At 45.8% G+C, this 19,758-nt stretch overlaps 1 protein-coding gene across 5 annotated transcripts in view; it reads right to left on the reverse strand.

Annotated features, from left to right (window-relative positions):
* The window catches only part of CYTH4 (cytohesin 4), a 310,041-nt gene that overhangs the window by 29,361 nt on the left and 260,922 nt on the right, over positions 1–19,758 (reverse strand). The window lies entirely within an intron of this gene.

The following is a 19,758-nucleotide window of genomic DNA, read 5'->3' on the forward strand; positions in this document are numbered from 1 at the left end:
GTGGCGAATGTCAAAAACTAGGGTGTAAGGTAGTCTTTTCCTGCAAGGCCACTTCGATTGCAGTGAGGCCACACCCCTTTTTGGTGCGCACAAAAGTTTCATTTTTTTGTAATGTTTGCACTGGTAGTCAAATTGTTCCGAAACGGCCCTGGGTGCAGTGTAAATGGAGGGCCGTTAAATCACTATGAAGAGCCGGCACACCTTTGCATGGAGATGATATCGTCTGCAAGTGCTGGCAGAGGTAGGACACGCCATAAACCCGATGCCAGCCTGCTGTGTGAACGGTGGTTCAATCCGCTGTGATACGGTTCAGTTACCTCGCTCCATCCAGGTTTTAGGTGGAAAAGGGCTATAAGTTGCTCTCTGTTTTGCATTGTGATCACTGAGATGTTGTCTATTACGTATAAACCACTAGAAAGCGCCTTCTAAATAATATTTATTGGTCACTAGATTTGTGATTTGTACTTTTATTTTATTTATACCTTGTATTGAACATTTGCAACTATCATTGTATCTCTGTTAAATACTGGTGAAATAGATTGGTCCTATTTAGATAATAATTCATTGAAATGTCAATTTTGCACATATTTAATTAGCTGCGTAAGAGCCCTCTTATAGTATACAAACCACGTCCGTAATGTTTGGCAACATAAATTTGCAGAGCTTGCACACGGCAAGAAACTCTCTCTTATTAGCGTTTTCCCAGTTCGCTGTCACTGCTGTTGAGAGACATTACCTCATTCTTTATTACTCCATCAGTGCATGTAAATTCATGTTCCATAGTACTTCCTCTTTTGCAAAATAAACATCCGACTGTGCTTTCTTCAATCCTAATGTGTGTTTAAAAGTGAAAAATAAAGTGGTACATTTTTCCATAGCTTCTGTCACTTATCTGGCACAGTCTATGAAATGATAGAAGCTGATTGGTTAATTTGGGCAACTTTCACACTTTATCTCTCTCCAAGGCTTGACACGTCTTCTCCCTAATCCCAAATTTATGTGAGGATCAACATATTGTGTTCCCTGGTGCACTGTTGTAGACATGGCTGCTGAGAGGGGAGGGACAGGGTAGGTCCGCCATGCTAAACCTATATGTAACATCACAATGTATGACATCACAGGGGAGGAGCGGTGCGGCACAATCCTTTTCTCAGGGGGAGGGGCCCTGTCTATTTTGTCAGTCCTGGTCCCCACAATTTCTGATGGCAGCCCTGTGCACAGCACCAGTTTTCCCAAGGTTTATACAGTTGTTGAAGCAGCCTTTTAGCCAGACTGGCGTACAGTTAACTTTGAGTGAAAAGTAGCCAACATCGTTGAGTGCTTATAATTGCCTAGAAAATATTTGTAGCCAGAGGCGTCACCTGGTGTGGTGACACCCGGTGCGCACCCCTGATCTCCTGCCGCGATCGCGGCAAAAATGAGGCGTGGTCTTCTGCTTAGGGGGCGTGGCTTCGCAGAGATCCTGGAATTGTCACTCTGAGGGCGTGCCCAGCATCTCCGGAGATGCTGGGCTTCCCCCAGAGTCAGTCTCTGTGCGCTATCGGCTCCCCTTCTGTGACAGGAGCCGGGTGCTGGAGGAGACTTTCTCACTGCAGCACCTGGCTCCTGTCACTACGGAGGAGCTGACATTTGGTGTCACCCCCTCCAGGTGTCACACCCGCGTGCGGTCCGCACCCCCCGCACCCACCTTGTGACGCCACTGTTTGTAGCTACAGTATGCATATGAATGTTTCTGGTACACAGTCAGAATGTTCCATTAGTTTTCATCGTTACATATCAGTCTCTCCACAGTTTTCTTGGGTCTCTGCACGGCAGCTGCGTTCTCTCACTTTAGCCTACATTTATCAAGCCTTGGAGAGTAATACATTGCATGGTGATAAAGTACCAGCCAATCAGCTCTTAACTGCCATGTTACATGCTATGTTTGAAAGATGACAGAAGCTGATTGGTTGGTACTTTATCCCCATGCAATTTATAATTTTCCAAGGCTTGATAAATCTGGGCCTAATTCAGATCCGATCGCTAGGCCCCAATTTTTGTTGTCCTGCGATCAGATAGTCGCCGCCTACAGGGGGAGTGTATTTTTGCTGTTCAAGTGTGCAAACGCATGTGTAGCAGAGCTGCACAAACTAATTTTGTGCAGACTCTGTGCAGCCCAGGACTTACTCAGCCGCTGCGATCACATCAGGCTGTTCAGGACCGGATGTGACGTCAAACGCTTGGTCATGTCTGCATTTTTCCGGACACTCCCTGAAAACAGTCAGTTGCCACCCACAAATGGCCTCTTCCTGATCTCCTTTCGAACGCCCGTGTGAATGGATCCTTCGCACAATCCCATCGCAGGGCGCTGATGCCCGTTGCAGCCGTGCGACGCGCCAGAGCAGTGTGGCTCAAACGCATACGCAGTTCGGATCTGAAAAATGCACAGCAGCGATCAGATCTGAATTAGGCCCAAAATGTCTGGATTTGAGATTATGGACAGATTTACTATGGTACTTTTGTTAGAAAAGTGTTAAACCTGATAAAGCAGGCTAAGGGCTGCCTAAGCCTGATGCCACATAAGCGACCTGGTTTTTGTGACTAATGTGTTAAAGACAGGGCAGTGCTACCTTAGTGATGTCATATTGGGTCAGTTGCTCTTGTCTGCCTATTCGGGAGATTGTAGGAGGAGTGTATCATACAGTACTTATAGACAGGTCCTGGGGGCCATCTTTCTCTTTGCCATTTTGGAAGGCTGGGTACACATATCCTTTATCAATTTATTGTTATCTCTGTCCCTTGGTTCCCTATATTCCTTCTTTGTGCCCCTTGTTTTGTTTTCTGCATCTCCCCTTCTGGTTTGTCCCCTGCTTTCATTCCCGTCCTCCCTGCCTTGTTTCCTCTCGACTATGCCCCGTCCCCGCAGGTCTGCCCCCCCCCCCGCCGTCTGGCTGATGCGGCTTGCCTGCTCACAGCTGCGGGCCATAGGCGTCCCTGTGTTCGGGTGGTTGCCTCCCCTCCCGCCTCATCCACTGTTACCTCCGGGTCTCTGCGGGAGCCCTCCGCTGACATCCGCTCGCCTCCTCTGTCTGCTCCATTTGGAGGTGTGCGCGGTGTCGCTGCCGCACGCTGCACGTAGGGCTCGGGCGGCGGGGGCGCCATCTCCTCTAGCGCCTCCTGTGGTAGGCCTGGGCAGCACTGCGGGTGGCACGCTAAGTACTGGGGCCGCTGCTGGCGTGGGTCACATGGCCTCCCATGCGGGTGCCTGGAGTGTTGGGGGAACCGTTTCCCTCCCCTCTGTGGTTACGGTCGCAACACCGGATGGTGTTTGTGGCCTGGTGCAGTCTGGCAGCGGCGTTTCCGACCCGTTAGTTTTCCACACGGGCTCTTCTAATGCTGCCCCCACCGCACTTGCGTCCTCCCCTTTCTTGGCCCAACAGTCCCTTGGGGATGGTCTTACTACATTCCCTGTTTCACAGATTGTGCTGCCTGCTTCGAGGAGTTTGTTGCATGGGCTTGGTTCGCCATCTACTGGCCAGCACGGAATATTGCATGTAGTTTCTGCTCAAAGTGCTGTTACCGCCACTTTTACGGTGCGGGCAATTTTTTCCACTCGGTTTCCCTGGGTTTGTTTTCAGTTACTACGGTGTCTGGGGCTTAGCTCGACCCTATCATGAGTACAGCCGTGACACCTGGTTTGCCCGTGCCTAGGTCCTCCGTGTTTTCCCCTTATTTCCCTGCGTGGTATCTTCTTCTCAAGGGGTGCAGCCCTCGTGGTCTGACGCGATAACTCCCTTGTCGGTTCCCACAGCCTCTTTTACAGGGTCTTACCCTGGGGGTTTTGCGCATGCTTCTCTTCAGCAGACGCCGTATTGGCAGTCGCCTTTTGCTCCTGCTCCTTATTCCCTGCCTCTGGGTTATATCGCCTTGTCCCCCTGGCTGACCGCCTGCGATCCGGCTGTTGGATTGCCGAATGTGGCTTATCCGGGCGCGCAAGCCCCTTCTTGCCATTTTACCTTGTTAGCCCCCCTTCCCCCTTGCCGCCTGCCCCCCCACCCCGCATCTGTCCCCTCCCCATCTCTTTCTGACTCCCCCTCAGGCGTCGGTGTCGTTATTAGTGTTTCACTTCCTGTTGTTTCTACCAAGCTTGCAGCTGATCTTGTTTCCAGTGACATGAGGGTGCGCTCGTCGACGCTGAGGACTGGGCTTTCTCGGACTGGGGGATCCAGAGTCCCTGAAGAGAATTTGCCGGGAGCTGCGGCCGAGGCCGAAGACGTCGCAGGCCCTTCAGGGACTGGTGAGCATATTGTTACTTATTCCTCATCTGCCAGTTCTTCTTCAGTTCTTCTTCCGATTCTGGGTCGCCTGGATCGCCCAAGCACCCGCGTAAGTTGGCTAGGCTCATAGCGCACCGCATACACAAGAAGGATGGGAAGACCAAAGGGCAGGGCGGTGCCGTTGCAGCAGACCCTCCTTTGTTTACGGAAATGGTCCATTGTGCCAACACGGCAGTTACTAAGGGCTTGCGTAAGAGATTGAGGGACAAGATTAGGAAGGGCAAATACGTTGACATGTTTACCCTTATTGAATACATGAGAAAGCATTTGATAAAGCTAAGAAAGTTGGGGGCATTGGGAAAATGCTTATCGCAATTTTCATCAGTGGCTCCGTGGTTTCATGGCCTTTTCGGCGTGCTACGCGGATACTAGAATGTCCAATTGTCATAATGTGACCAAGTATTTATTTCTCGTACACGAGATGTACTTGAACTCCAAGGGCTACGCTTGGCGGGATTACGACGAAAAATTTAGGCGGAATCAAGATGGTAACCCGACGTTGCACATGGGTTTTAACCACTTAACTGGCATGGTCAGATTTTATGCAACTGCGCCGTCCCACCCTGTCCCCCCGTTTTTGACGAGGAGATCCATTCTGCAGATGTGCATAATATAATGTTTCAATATTTAAAAAAATACTTTTTCAACTGTATTAAATAAAATATATTTTAAAAAACAATGCTGTTAACGCTTTTGAAGGGAAAAATCGTCAGTTAAGTGGTTTGTTAAAGTGTGGCTTGAGGTCACTCAACATGGTAAGCCCCCCGGCAGATTTCCAGGGCAAGAAACCTGCCCTGGGCGTCTGCCCGGGTGCGATCACGGTGGCTAAGGGTAAGTGTTTTGCCTATAATGATGGTAAATGCACCTGTGGTAGCAGTTGTCGTTTTCGCCACTCCTGTAAAGTTTGTGGGGGGGAGGGGGAGGACACCAGGCTAAAGAGTGCACTACCGCTGCAGGTGTTAGAATGATATGCCCAACGTACCTGGAAGTAGCAAGTAAGGTGTTTTCCCCCATTAAGGTTTTCGAGTTGGTTAAGTGGGTGCATTCTTATCCGGAAGAGGTTTCGGGAAGGTTTTTATTGGAGAGTTTTCGTTTTGGTTTTAGATTGCCCATTTCTGGTCACGTTACCGTTGTCGCTCGTCGCAATTTAAGATCCGCTCGGGATTTCCCTCACATAGTTGCCCAGAAGGTTGAGTCGCATGTACGGCCCTTTTGGGTCGCATGTACGGCCCTTTCCCTTCCCCCCTTTTGCCTGGTTTGCATGTTTCCCCTCTGGCGGTGGTTCCCAAAAAGGCCTTGGGTAAGTTCGGCCTCATTCAGCACTTGTCTCACCCACATGGGGGTTCGGTTAATGACGCTGTGGGGTTCGTTACCAATCTTTTGACGAAGCTCTGCAGATCGTTCATGGTTTTGGCCCCGGGGATCTGATGGCCAAGCTGGACATTAAGTCTGCTTTTCGCCTTCTACCAATTTACTCCGATTCCCTGCGGTTTCTGGGTTACCGTTTGGGAGAGGGTTTTTACGTTGATAGGTGCTTGCCCATGGGGTGTTCGGTCTCTTGTGCCTACTTTGAGAAATTCAGCTCTTGTTTGCATTGGTGTGTCCAGTCAGCCTCCAGTCACACTGGGGTGGCTCATTACTTGGATGATTTTTTCTTTGTAGGTCCAGGTGGCAGTTCAGTTTGCGGCGAGGTTTTGGGCATCACGAGTAGTTTGTTCAAATTACTGGGGGTCCCCGTAGCCTCTGATAAGACTGAGGGTCCCACCTGCTGTCTCAGTTATTTGGGGATCTAAATAGACACGGCTGCCGGTTGTTGTTGTCGCCTGCCTGCTGGCAAGGTTCTGAAACTCCTGGGTCTTATTGATGAGTGTTTGAGTAAACATAAGGTCCATCTTAAACACGTCCAATCTTTGCGTGTAGTATCATCCCCATGGGGCGGGATTTTTGCCGTAAGCTTGAGAGGTCCACGGCTGGCGTTTCTAAACCTCATCATACTGTATACTGTATAACTGTCCCGCAAAATCAGGGATGATTTGCAGGTCTGGTCTACGTTCCTGGTTTCCTTAAATCATGAGGTGTTATGGCCGGGCGAGCCTTCAACCTTTTACGAATGCTGCCGGTAGTTCTGGTTTGGGTGCTTTCTTTAGGAATGAGTGGTGTGCGGCTCCTTGGCCCGTTTCAAGGATGGCGCACGGCTTTACTAAGAACTTGCTTCTCCTGGAACTATTCCCGCCCGTTAATCGTGGCGGTGAAATTGTGGTCTGCTCGTTTGTCCGACCGGAACATTGTGTTTTGCTGTGATAACTTGGGAGTCGTGTATGCTGTTAATAACCAGCACTCCTCCTCTACCCAAGCTTTGCGCTCAAGTGCCTGAGGCACAATTTTAATTCACGGCTCGACATGTCCCTGGCGTTGACAACGGGATAGCGGACTCTCTTTCCCGTTTTAAGTTTCTGAGGTTTCGAGAGCTTGTTCCGGAGGCAGAGGCTTTCGGTTTGCTGTGCCCACCTTTCCTCTGGCGGATCATTGACTCGGTTTCTGGGTAAACTATTAGGGGCGTGTTGTGTAGTTTGCAGGGTTTTTCTCTGTTGGACACAGATACTTCGACTTCTTTTCCGTCATGAACGAAGGTGGAGCCGGCCCGACTGGATCGTCATTCACCTTGGTGGGACGGATTTGGTTGCTTTGCGAGCCTCTTGGCCTCAAGTGAGAGTGGTGTGGTCAGATATTGTACCCCGTTTTTACTGGCAGGGTGCTGTTCGCTTCTCTGCCATAGAAAAGGCTCCTAGGAAAGTGAATTCTGCGGTGTCTGTGTATGTGAAGGCCATGGGTGGTTTGGTAGTTCGGCATCCCTTGCTGGTTCTTCGTAACTGCCAGTTTTATAGGGAGGACGGTGTTCACCTTTCCCCGGCAGGCATTAGTGTGTTTTTGGGGAGCATTTTTTTTTCAAAAGTTTATTGGACAACTGCACAGTACAGATACACAAAAATAATCGATAAGGAGACATTGAGGGTAATTCCAAGTTGATCGCAGCAGGAATTTTTTTAGCAGTTGGGCAAAACCATGTGCACTGCAGGGGGGCAGATATAACGTTTGCAGAGAGAGTTAGATTTGGGTGGGTTATTTTGTTTCTGTGCAGAGTAAATACTGGCTGCTTTATTTTTACACTGCAATTTAGATTGCAGATTGAACTCACCACACCCAAATCTATCTCTCTCTGCACATGTTATATCTGCCCCCCCACTGCAGTGCACGTGGTTTTGCCCAACTGCTAAAAAATTTCCTGCTGCGATCAACTTGGAATTACCCCCATTATACGTATGTCAGATAATATGAGAACAGTACAGACAATATGGTAGGAATAAAGGGTCACAGATACAAAGATTAATCTACCGATGGGGGTCACAGGATATCTAAAGTGGAAGGTCAGGTGAGATACTGAAAGTGCGTGTAGTAAAATACATTATTAAGAAGTAAAATTAAAAGGGCGTGCGACCTAAAGCAAGCCTTTCTAGATTATACCAGGAGGTAAGTGTTACAGCCTGTCTACTCCATATGGAACAGATACGATAAACAAGGCAGCAACAAAGCCAGAGAAAAAGAGTATCCGCGGATATCCACTGTGATAAAATGGTTTTCTTACCAGCAGCAGCTATTTTAGCTAATAACGCACGTTGTCCTGGCAGTAGTCTGGGGGTATAGTGTGGTAGATGAATATCCCAGAAAACCCACTCAGGAGATATATCAATACTTATATCTAATTTCTCCATAATAAAAATTTGAATCAAGCGCCAGAATTTAAATTCCTCTGGGAAACTCCATAAACAATGGTATATGTCAGCGTCTGTCATGTCACATTTGAAACATTTAGAGTCAGACGATATGCCCATTTGAAATCTTAATTTAGGGGTGATGTAAGAGCGGTGCAATATTTGGTAATTCATTTCAGCATAGGAACCAGAAATGAGGCATTTATTCAAACGATTAAAAGCAGTAAGGATAGTTGGGATCGTGATGGATGGGAAATCGGTGGACCACTTAGTTAGACCCGTTTGGGTGGTTTCCCAATCAATAGTCCTTCTAATATACGTATACAGTAATAACGTTGAGTGATTCCCACCCGGAGACAATCTCAATAATTTATCTAAATCATTAGCTTTGTCGTCTCCAGTCAGATCTGCCAATAAGCTATTAATATAACTACGTATTTGAAAATATATAAATAAAGGAATATATATTTGTGAGAACAGTTCACAAATATTTGCGTAGGGGCGAATTTGGAGAGTACGGGGTTCTAATAGCTTGTATAGTAATCGGACATTTTGTCGAGACATAGCCATTAACGTGGAATGGACAGCAGTCCCCCGGAATCCTACATTATGAGTTAGTGGGAGGAAAACTATGTTATGACTGGAGATGCCCATCCTAGAACATGTAAGTCTCCATGCAGTGCATGTGGACATTATCAGTAAATTTTCTTTAATTGAATTTGGAAAGTAGAGGGGCGCATATTAGCAGGCTAACAAGCAATATTCCAGGACAAAAGACCTGTTCCAAGCCAGTGCTGGCGAAGGTTGGCCAAAACTGATAAATCTGCTTCCGACAACAATAAGGGCAGCATCTGCATAGGGCATAATAATCTTTGGAAGGTGATCCTTTTAATCAGTTGGCACCATCCCAAATAAGAAAGAGGTAAGTGCTTCCAAGCTTGAAAGTCAGCTACAGACTGAGCAATAACTTGTGGGAAATTAGACATGGATGGATTAACGGGGATTTGAAGCCCTAGGTATAATATTTTTTGATTTGCCCAGCGAAAGGGAAACTGGATAGTCCAGTCCTGAGACACTTTTGGGTGTAAGGCCAATGCTTCTGTTTTTGCTTTGTTGATTAAAAATCCCGAGACAGATTCAAAGGCCGCCAGCAATTGTAACAAACTAGGGAAAGCTATATGTGGGTTTGAAAAATACAACAGCAAGTCGTCAGCATATGCGGAGACCTTAAGGTTGTAAGATCCTATTTCAATCCCTTGCCAGGTGGAATTTAGATAACAATGCCGAATAAGTGGGTCCAAGGTGAGGTTAAAGAAAAGTGGAGACAGGGGACATCCCTGTCTAATGCCCCTGTGTAAGGTGAAAGCATCGGTACTCATCCCGTTAACAGTAAGGAATGCGGAGGGCAAGGCATATAAGGTGCGGAAAACCGGACAAATCCCATACCAAATTGTTGCCAGTGAAGTACTCACAACAGATGGGACCAAGACACTCGGTCAAATGCTTTGTTGGCATCGCAGCTTACTAGCAAAGACGTACCATGTGGTAATTGGGCCGATTTGGTCAAAGCAGCTATCAGTTGTCTTATATTATGTACCGATGTTCTTCCCTTCACAAAGCTAGTCTGGGATGGATGAACTAGTCTGGACAAAATATGTTGTAATCTGTTTGCCATAAGAGCGGACAGAAGTTTAAAATCTTGATTTAATAAAGAAATCGGGTGGTAAGATTGTACTAAGGTAGGATCTTTACTGGCTTCAGCAAGACTACTATACGGGCTTGATTAAAGGTGGGAGGGGCGTCATTACCAGATAATATAGAGCTAAATAAAGCTAGCAAGTGAGGTGTTACATGCGGTAATAAGAGCTTATAGTACTCAGCACTCAGTCCATCTGGGCCAGGAGACTTGCCATCAGCAAGGCTCTTGATCAGCGTTATTAATTCTAGGTCAGTAACTGGTTCTGAGAGGGACTCTCGCTCCCCCTCTGTCAACGTAGGAGAACCGGCCGAGCGGAGGAAGTCCATGCCTCCAATGGGGTCATCTGGGGGAGCTGTATACAGCTCTTTATAATAACCTAAAAAAGCATTAGCGATATCCCCCGAAACAGACAATGTTTGGGTGACAGTGTTAAGAGTAAGAACATTAGCTATAGGGCGCTGGCCGCGAACTACATTAGCCAAAAGCTTTCCGGCTTTGTTGCCCCATCTAAAATATTTATGCTTTTGATAGTCTAAGGCATACTGAGCTCTCTCTGTGGACAGAGTACCAAAAAGTTGTTTCATTTCGAGGTATATGTTGCGATTATCGTCTGTCGGTGAAGACAGGAAGGATGCGGAATGATTGGTCAGTTGTAAACCTAAATTCTGAAACCTACGAGTGAGCGTCTTGCGTTTATTCGCAATGTACGCTATAATATGACCCCTCAGCACTGGCTTGGAAGCTGACCAAAAGAGGTTTATATCATCCGTATGCTGAATGTTATCATCAACATAGTTCAGAAAATTTATCTCCAAGTAAGATTTAAAATCGGGGATGTGAATAAATAAGCGGGAAATCTCCAGTTATAAGTAGTCAGTTTCGGGGAGACTAGGGAAAAGGTAAACCATGTGGGTGCATGGTTGGAGATAGCTATGTTTTCCATTTTTGAATCACATATTCTATAGGACAATGCCGTAGAAAGTAACCAGTAATCGATTCTGGAGGAAGAGTTATGCGGGTGTAAATAAAAAGTATATTCTCTGCTGTCTGGGTGTTGATACTGCCACGGATCAAACAAATTTAGGGAAGATAGTAGGATTTGCAGCGCTGTTGGAGCGTTAGGTCCTCTCCCACTAGGAGCCGCGGATCTAAGATCGGATTTAACGTGGAATTGAAATCTCCCCCCAAACTTAGTTTACCCTCAGCCCAATCCTGGAGGCGAACATATATATCAGTAAAAAAGGCATTGTACTCCGTGTTCGGAGCATACACGGTTGCTAGGGTATATAACTCCCCTTCTAGCCGCAGCTTTACAAATAAATATCTACCACCTCCATCTTCAAGTGTATCTAAAATAAAATATCTGAGTGATTTATTAAATATAATCACCACCCCAGCTGGTCAGGTACAGTGGCAAATAGACAGTCATGAAAGGGTGAACTGGCTGTAGTAAGATAGCAGCCGTGAGCAGTGTATCACATAACACGTATTGGGAGATATGCAGTGAGATGCCAGGGGTAGGAGGATTGTGTCTCCAGTACGTTTGCAGGCCCTGCCGAATGTCAGTGATGGCGGTGTAAGCAGCAATAGAGAGGCGGATGACCCGCAGGCGGTCACGGGGCATCACTGCGGGAGCTGAGACCCCAATGGGGGAGATGATGCGAAGCCGAGGAGAGTGTCTGCAGAGCAGCCCTTACAGGAAAGGCAGCAGTGTCTTTGGTGCTTCAGGGAGTTGAGAGCGGGGCTGCAGCAGGGAGTGCACGGCCAGATTCAAGATGGCGGCCTCGGGTAGCAGGTATCGCCGCTGACACTGGGATCCCCAGGGATAGAGGCAGCGGAGGGACAATCAGAGCATCCGGCAGGGTGTCACGCCAGCGCTGCCAGGTAATGGGAGGGAGCGATGTCCTTGATACTAGCCGAGCGGGTTGTAGCAGAGGGGCACCTGGCCTCGGACAGTATGTACCACAACTGGTGCTGAGATTCCGGGGAAGGGAGCGGTTGGGAGCCGGGGAGATGGACTCCTCTTACCCACCACTATCTCCGACGAGTACCGGCGTAGGATGCAGTCTCAGGTTACGGTACAGTCCGCACTGAGGACAATATCAGCAGCAGGAGATGGAGAGCTCTTTCTAAAATGCGGCCATCTCCAGGTCCGCCCACCGGATATTTGGAGAGCATTTTTAACTGTTTGGATAGTTTCGGCCTTTTTGGTTTTCTTTTGTTTGGATGGCGTCTGCGGTTTGGGTAAACCTTGTTGTGGCGGAAAGTCGCTACCAGCCAGTGGACAGAAGCGTGCATAAGTGGTCGTTGTGGGGCACTACCTTTTGGTAAGATGGTGGTTGTGTCCTTCCCCTGCAGGTGGACTACGGTCGTTCCCGTGCGGTTTCATCCATTGCTCTGCTAGAGTAAAGGGTGGCGAGTCCTACACAATGCGGGTTATGTTGTTAGGAGGCGGTCGTAAGTCCCCTCCTAGGTTATTTGGTATTATTCTAATTGACTAGTGCTGGTGAGTTGGTAGCGCCATCCTCCACTTCATAGTTAAAATTAGGTCATCAAACAATAAATGCCTGTTGACCTTTTAAATCTTGCAGTTGGTGTTCGTGTCGTTATTTCTTAGTGCTAAGCTAGTTTAAGTATATATGTTTAAGTGTCTCACAATAAAGTTATGGACGACATATGTTTCAAAGGCAACAATAATTGAGATACAGTTTGAAAGATATACTGTTTTAACAAAAAAAGTAACGTTTATGCAATTTACATTTAATAAATACTTATAATTAGTATTACATTAATATCTTGATGAGCTAGTAATTATGAAGAGTAGCTTGGTAAAAATGTAAATGTATTGTTTCATGCAGGTGAAACACTGTGCTCCTGCATGCTACACAGACATACTGTGCAGACCAGCTCTGAAAGAAGAAAACATTTGACATGCTCCTAGGTGCTATTTATCCATCTGCCACTGATACATACAAAAATGCCACTGACCAGCCTTATATTCAAAACCAGAATAAACAAAAGAATGTACTGTACAAGCTGGCAGTTAATAGTGTCCCAAATAGATTTATGTGCTAGTAGCAATCACTAGGACAAAAGAAAGACCAAAAAATGCATGCAGTGTAATAAATATAATTATATTCGGTATCACTCACATGTTAAAAGGATGATGCAGTGTCTGTGCATTTTCTAGAAGTGGGAGCGCCAGTAGCGTTCCCTGTTGCCACTGGTCACCAGAGCAGCCGAACGGGGGTTCCAGGCTGATCAAGACTGGAGGCAACTGCTGCCAGCCTCAAGCCACTCCCAGTCCTAAGGTCGGGCCCGGGCAGCGCTGGACTTTTCCACGTGGCTCAGATGCAGTCCAGGTCAACAGAAAATGTGAAACAGTAGAGTGACATCACAGGTCATGTTGCCTGTAACGACACAGCCGGCGCGTTGTGTCGCACAGTGGTAAAAGACACGCAATTACTTCCTAGCCCTGGTCCAATCCCATGGACTACACTAATTGCCGATCTGTATTTGGCTATATACTAGGCAATATTGTATTATATTGTATGATGTTATTGTTACAGTGTACAGTTATCTTTATCTGCTATATTTGGAAAATGTAGGTTATTTAGTTATACTGTGTGCAATGTAACTGTTAACAGGATAAGTGGAGCCCAGAGTTGTTTAATATAGTTAAGTCAGTCCATTGTAATTTAAGTCCCCTAGCTGTACAATCAGATGGGAGTAAGATGAGCAGGTTAAACAGTAAACTGGTTATGTATGGGCCTGCAGATAATCTGATCATGTACATACACCCCATTGTGTGCAGGAACCCAGACACCTTGTCTCCACTCCTCTGTTGTGACACCCTCACTGACCTGCTTGTGTGAGGCATAGATGGGGGAAGGGGGGGGGGGGGGGGGGAAATGGGAGTGACTTCGACTGAGGGACAGGGAGAGTGTGAGCTGTGGTAAGGGAGATTGGTTGCAGGTGACTAAGAAGTAATGTTCTGTCAGGAGTTCCAAGAGGGAATCGTCGTGTAGAATTGGATTACAGAAGTGTGCTGAACTGTGTTATAACCTATTCTGTCGATAAACCACGGTTGGTTTTTCATCTACCACCAAGCTTGAGTGATTTGGAACCCGATATCTTCACATTGCCATGTGCACGTAATGCCTGCACACTGCTCTGCTTTGCTGAAGATGCACAGCTGCAACAGCTGGAGGTGCCTGTGGTGCTACTGACAGGTTCTGTTGGGAGTTGGGGTAAAATATTTGTTTGTTATTTTTTTCCTGTGGGGGCCAGTGTGTTTCTGTTTTCCTGTCTGAGGCTAACGTGTTCTATTTTTGTACTATGGGGGCTCTTGTATTTTATTTATTTCTACTGTGGGAGTCGCTGTGTTTTTTTCCCCTATTGGGGCAAATGTGTTTTTTTTCTGTCAGGGGCCATTGTGTTTTATTTTTTTTACTGTGGGGGCCAGTGTGTTGATTTTATCTTTCCTATCAAGGCCAATGTGTTTGTTTTTTCTTCTTTGGGTCCATTGTGTTTGACAACTTGATAGAGTGTTGGTAGTAGCAGGGGTGGGGGTGTCTAGTGCTGTAAATGCAGGGGGTGCAACGTGCAAATTTTGGGGTGGAAGGTCATTTTTTCCCATTCATCTTTGGCGCGCGCAAAGATCTTGTCCCCTGCTTCACAAAAGTAGGGAGGTATTGGGGGTGGGGCAGTTTGTTAACTGCTTGTACTGAGAGCCATATTGTTTAGGACCTGCTTTGTGCAGTCTCAAGGTAGGACCTCTAATTGGATACCGCGATAATGACTGTCGGCCATACATTGCGATATCCATCTGTTTTGATCATCTGAAGTGGCATCGGAGCTAATAGAATACCGCTGTTAGTGTACCTCGTATTTCTTGCCAAACTATGGACTTATATTTTAACTCTCGATGCAACGTAATGCAATGTGAATAAGCATTTTCTAAGCCACACCTTACAAAGACAGCATGTACAAATGTGATAATTTGTTGATAATTCCCCTTTTAAATCTTCAGTGGACTAGACACAGCAGAGTCAGCCATAGTCTGGGCTAATTTAATATTCATGATAGTAAATCCTATTAGTTCCCTAGGAAGTAGTGACATCACTGAAACACAAGGCACAGTATGCTTGGCTGCCTAAGCTATGTTCAGGGTCACAGGGCCAATTTAGAGGCTGGCAAATCAATCTACTGTATTTATTTGCTGTAGTAGTTGTCATGACTATAATGTAGTCATGACTATAAATAGGAATATACTATACTTGGTGCAATTGAGCCTTTTGAATTCAGACAGATCTCTGCATATGCACAATTAAGTATAGCCTGAATTCTTCCTACATGCCCCCAGGACACACCCTCACTCAACAAGGCCTAAGTGCGAGTGTCCTGTTACATTCATTGAGCTGCAAGTGGCAATGCGAGCGAATTGTGTTTGTGTAGGACTCAGAATCGCTCACATTGGTCCATAGTGGAGTATGCTTGGCGATAGAGCCTGCACAGTGTGAACATCTGGACTTATTGTGACAAAACAAGAGGTTCCTTATTGCACATCCATGCTCATTGTAAGGGCTTGTATTTTAAAGTGCTGCTTGGATTCGTAAGTGTGAGTTGGTAACAGCAAAAGCAGGAGCTGTAAGCCGAGTGAAAAGGAGGTGCAGTGAGCTGGAACAACTGCAACTGCTAAGTGGAGTATCGGTGCCGCAGGAGAGAGTACTACGGCTGCATAAAAGTGAAGGACCAAGAACCGCACAAAGATAGATAAGTATAAGCCAGCTTAATTATTGTATAAGTGAGATTGTTTGTCTTCTACTTTTTCTTTTTGCTTCTTTTCTTTGAGAGTAACATGGAGTTAGACCTTACAAACAATATGGGAGGGGCTGTGATTGGGGACCTCACTCAGTGCATGTCGTGCAAGATGTATGCACACCTGGAGCTACTGGCCCAGTGTGATTACATATGCACGAGGTGTATGCGAACGGTTGCCCTGGAAGCCCAGGTAACTGATCTAGAGCAAAACGTTACGCGACTGAGGGAGATTCACAATCTCGAGCGAAGTTTAGACAGAACGGTGGAGGAGTTGCGGGTGGGGTCACTGGTAGAAGAGGATGATGATCAGGTAGCCAGCTGGGTCACAGTTAGAAGGAAGGAAAAGAGGGGGAGGCTCGACATCTCCGAACTATCAAACCCGAACAAATTTGCCCGACTGGACGAGGAATCAGAGGATGATAGTGAAGAAATGACGGTGCCGGAGGAGACTGCTACCTCTAGCATCCAGAGGAGCGGTCCCTCTGGCGCAGTTGGGATAAAAGACAGTGAGGTACCTAGTCAGATGGTGGTGGTAGGGCATTCTATCATCAGGAAGGCAGATAGGGCAATCTGCTACCGGGACCGTGATCGCCGTACAGTCTGTTGTCTCCCGGGTGCTCGGGTACGGCACATCGCGGACCGGGTAGATAGATTGTTGGGAGGGGCTGGGAAAGACCCGGCGGTCTTGGTGCACATTGGTACCAATGACAAAGTTAGCGGAAGGTGGGATGTCCTTAAGAAAGACTATAGGAACTTAGGAAAGAAACTTAAGGCAAGGACATCTAAGGTAATATTCTCCGAAATATTACCCGTGCCACGTGCTAGTCCAGGGAGGCCGAGGGAGATTAGGGAGGTAAATGTGTGGCTTAGGGATTGGTGCATGAAAGAGGGGTTTGTGTTCCAGGAACACTGGGCGGACTTCTCAGTCAGGCACCATCTTTTTTGTCGTGATGGATTGCACCTGACTGAGGAGGGGGCAGCGGTGCTGGGGGGAAGGATGGTTAGAAGGTTGGAGGAGATTTTAAACTAGGAGCCTGGGGGGAGGGTTTAGCTAGAAACTACGGGTCATGCAGTGAGAATAGTGGGGATGGCGGTAGTAAACGAAATGGGGGAGAAGTTGGGGGGAGGGTAAGAGCAGGCGGTAAGGTTACTAACATGGGTACTAAAAGAGATTTTACCAAAGCACTAACCAATGACGATTACAGATCATCATTGCTACATAAGGTGAAAGATGTCCCTAACGCAAGGGAAAATACTTATCTTAGTTGTATGTATGTAAACGCTAGAAGCATTACTGGTAAAAAGGGCGAACTAGAAATACTTGCAGCAAGCAAACAGTATGATATTATAGGCATTACTGAAACTTGGTGGGACGAATCTCATGATTGGACAGTCAATCTAGAGGGCTATACACTGTTTAGGAGAGACAGAGTAAATAAAAAGGGTGGAGGGGTGTGTCTTTACGTAAATCCGTTTTTAAAACCTGATATACGGGAAGATATTCAGGAGGGGACTGTAGACACTGTCAAGACATTATGGGTAGAAATTGCATCCGGGGAAAAAGGAATAAAAAAGTTAGTATTGGGTGTATGCTATAGGCCACCTGGTATCAACGTATCTGATGAGGAATTGTTACTAAAGCAAATTGAAAGAGCAGCAGGAGTAGGAGACATAGTAGTGATCGGAGATTTTAACTATCCAGAGATAAACTGGAAAAACGATTCATGTGATACTGCTAGGGGCAATATGTTTTTAAACACACTTAATGATAACTACTTAGTTCAACTAATTGAGGAACCAACTAGGTACAATACAATCTTAGACCTGGTATTAACAAACAATGGGGATTTGGTATCAGGTATTATAGTAGGGGAACCCATAGGAAACAGCGACCACAATATGGTCACATTCAATATCAGTTTTCATAAACAGCCGTATACTGGCTCAACTAGGACTCTAATCTTTAGCAAAGCGAATTTTGAAAAGATGAGGGTATTTTTCAGGGATATTGAATGGGAAGGTTTGTTTTTAGAAAAAAATACTACGGAGAAATGGGAGGTACTAAAATTCCTGCTAGCTAAAAATACACTCAAATTTATTCCTACGAGCAGCAAAAAAAGGAATAAAAATCATAAACCGATGTGGCTTAACAAAAAGATAAAGGAAATTATGGGCAAGAAAAGGAGAGCATTTAAAAAATACAAATCTGACGGGGAAGCAGAGTCATTTCAGCACTATAAGGAATGTAACAAAATATGCAAAAAGGAAATAAGAGCGGCTAAAGTAGAAACTGAAAAACTAGTAGCAAAGGAAAGCAAAGCGAATCCCAAAAAATTATTTAAATACATTAATAGCAAGAGATTAAAGAAGGAGAGTATAGGCCCTTTAAGAGACAAGTTGGGAGTCTTAAGCAAAAATGATAATGACATAGCGGACACACTAAATGAGTTTTTTTTAGAGATGAGCGGGTTCGGTTCCTCGGAATCCGAACCCGCCCGAACTTAAGTTTTTTTTACACGGGTCCGAGCGACTCGGATCTTCCCGCCTTGCTCGGTTAACCCGAGCGCGCCCGAACGTCATCATCACGCTGTCGGATTCTCGCGAGGCTCGGATTCTATCGCGAGACTCGGATTCTATATAAGGAGCCGCGCGTCGCCGCCATTTTTCACACGTGCATTGAGATTCATAGGGAGAGGACGTGGCTGGCGTCCTCTCCGTTTATAGAGATTCGAGAAGAGAGTGAGACAGAGAGAGACACAGTAGTAATTTTGGGGAGCATTAGGAGGAGTACTACTACTACTAGTACTTGCTGAAGTGATAGAGAGAGATAGTGTGACTGTATTATCTGACTTGTGGGGGAGACACTGACAGTGGGGAGCAGTTAGAGTCTGAGAGCAGGACTCAGGACTCAGGAGTACATATAACGTACAGTGCACACTTTTGCTGCCAGAGTGCCAGCCACACTGCCATTGTTTGTGACCACACTGACCACCAGTATAATATATATTGTGATTGTCTGCTTAGGACTCAGGAGTACTACTTGCAAGTTGCTGATAGTGTGACCAGTGACCTGACCACCAGTTTAATAATCACCACCAGTTTATGAGTTTAATATATATATATATATATATATATATATATAATTGTATATAATATATATATAATATTGTATACCACCTAGCACCTACCCGTGTTTTTTTTTTTTTTTCTTTCTTCTTTATACATACTACTATAGTAGCTTACTGTAGCAGTCTGCGGTGCTGCTGAGCTGACAGTGTCCAGCAGGTCCGTCATCAGTCATTACATAATAAATATATAATATATACCTGTCCGGCTGCAGTACTAGTGATATTATATATACATATATATTGATTTCATCTCATTATCATCCAGTCTATATTAGCAGCAGACACAGTACGTTAGTCCACGGCTGTAGCTACCTCTGTGTCGGCACTCGGCAGTCCATCCATAATTGTATACCACCTACCCGTGGTTGTTTTTCTTTTCTTTCTTCTTTATACATACTACTATAGTAGCTTACTGTAGCAGTCTGCGGTGCTGCTGAGCTGACAGTGTCCAGCAGGTCCGTCATCAGTCATTACATAATAAATATATAATATATACCTGTCCGGCTGCAGTACTAGTGATATTATATATACATATATATTGATTTCATCTCATTATCATCCAGTCTATATTAGCAGCAGACACAGTACGTTAGTCCACGGCTGTAGCTACCTCTGTGTCGGCACTCGGCAGTCCATCCATAATTGTATACCACCTACCCGTGGTTGTTTTTTTTTTCTTTCTTCTTTATACATACTACTATAGTAGCTTACTGTAGCAGTCTGCGGTGCTGCTGAGCTGACAGTGTCCAGCAGGTCCGTCATCAGTCATTACATAATAAATATATAATATATACCTGTCCGGCTGCAGTACTAGTGACATTATATATACATATATATTGATTTCATCTCATTATCATCCAGTCTATATTAGCAGCAGACACAGTACGTTAGTCCACGGCTGTAGCTACCTCTGTGTCGGCACTCGGCAGTCCATGCATAATTGTATACCACCTACCCGTGGTTGTTTTTTTTTTCTTTCTTCTTTATACATACTACTATAGTAGCTTACTGTAGCAGTCTGC

Source organism: Pseudophryne corroboree, chromosome 9, assembly GCF_028390025.1.
Source record: "Pseudophryne corroboree isolate aPseCor3 chromosome 9, aPseCor3.hap2, whole genome shotgun sequence".
Classification (NCBI taxonomy): Eukaryota; Metazoa; Chordata; class Amphibia; order Anura; family Myobatrachidae; genus Pseudophryne; species Pseudophryne corroboree.